The sequence below is a fragment of the Arachis hypogaea genome, chromosome 10 (assembly GCF_003086295.3).
Source record: "Arachis hypogaea cultivar Tifrunner chromosome 10, arahy.Tifrunner.gnm2.J5K5, whole genome shotgun sequence".
Taxonomy (NCBI): Eukaryota; Viridiplantae; Streptophyta; class Magnoliopsida; order Fabales; family Fabaceae; genus Arachis; species Arachis hypogaea.
In genome coordinates this window covers 65,851,130-65,852,134 of record NC_092045.1, presented here as the reverse complement: position 1 = coordinate 65,852,134, position 1,005 = coordinate 65,851,130, and the positions used below count along the sequence as shown (strand labels likewise).

Sequence of the window (1,005 nt, the reverse complement as noted above, 5' to 3'; positions counted from 1 at the left end):
AGGTATTCTGCTTAGAACTCTCTGTCTGTTGCTGAGAAGATGATGGAAAAGGCTTGCTATTGCTAAACCTGTTTCTTCCACCATTATTATTGTTGAAACCTTGTTGAGGTCTCTGTTGATCCTTCCATGAAAGATTTGGATGATTTCTCCATGAAGGATTGTAGGTGTTTCCATAGGGTTCTCCCATGTAATTCACCTCTTCTATTGAAGGGTTCTCAGGATCATAAGCTTCTTCCTCAGATGAAGCTTCCTTAGTACTGCTTGGTGCATTTTGCATCCCAGACAGACTTTGAGAAATCATATTGACTTGTTGAGTCAATATTTTATTCTGAGCCAATATGGCATTCAGAGTGTCAATCTCAAGAACTCCTTTCTTCTGACTAGTCCCATTGTTCACAGGATTCCTTTCAGAAGTGTACATGAATTGGTTATTTGCAACCATTTCAATCAGTTCTTGAGCTTCAGTAGGCGTCTTCTTCAAATGAAGAGATCCTCCAGAAGAGCTATCCAAAGACATCTTGGACAGTTCAGACAGACCATCATAGAAAATACCTATGATGCTCCATTCAGAAAGCATATCAGTGGGACACTTTCTGATCAATTGTTTGTATCTTTCCCAAGCTTCATAGAGGGATTCTCCTTCCTTCTGTCTGAAGGTTTGGACTTCCACTCTAAGCTTACTCAATTTTTGAGGTGGAAAGAACTTTGCCAAGAAGGCATTGACTAGCTTTTCCCAAGAGTCCAGGCTTTCTTTAGGTTGAGAGTCCAACCATGTTCTAGCTCTGTCTCTTACAGCAAAAGGGAATAGCATCAGTCTGTAGACCTCAGGGTCAACCCCATTAGTCTTGACTGTGTCACAGATTTGCAAGAACTCAGCTAAAAACTGATGAGGATCTTCCATTGGAAGTCCATGGAACTTGCAATTCTGTTGCATTAGAGAAACTAATTGAGGCTTAAGCTCAAAGTTGTTTGCTCCAATGGCAGGGATAGAGATGCTTCTCCCAT

The 1,005-nt window shown here is 41.0% G+C and overlaps 1 non-coding gene across 1 annotated transcript; it reads left to right on the top strand.

Annotated features, from left to right (window-relative positions):
• Positions 1–571: 571 nt before the first annotated feature.
• Positions 572–679, top strand: LOC112718985 (small nucleolar RNA R71). The gene has a single exon (XR_003161310.1). It is a non-coding gene; the product is annotated as a small nucleolar RNA R71 (small nucleolar RNA).
• The last annotated feature ends 326 nt before the right edge of the window (positions 680–1,005 follow it).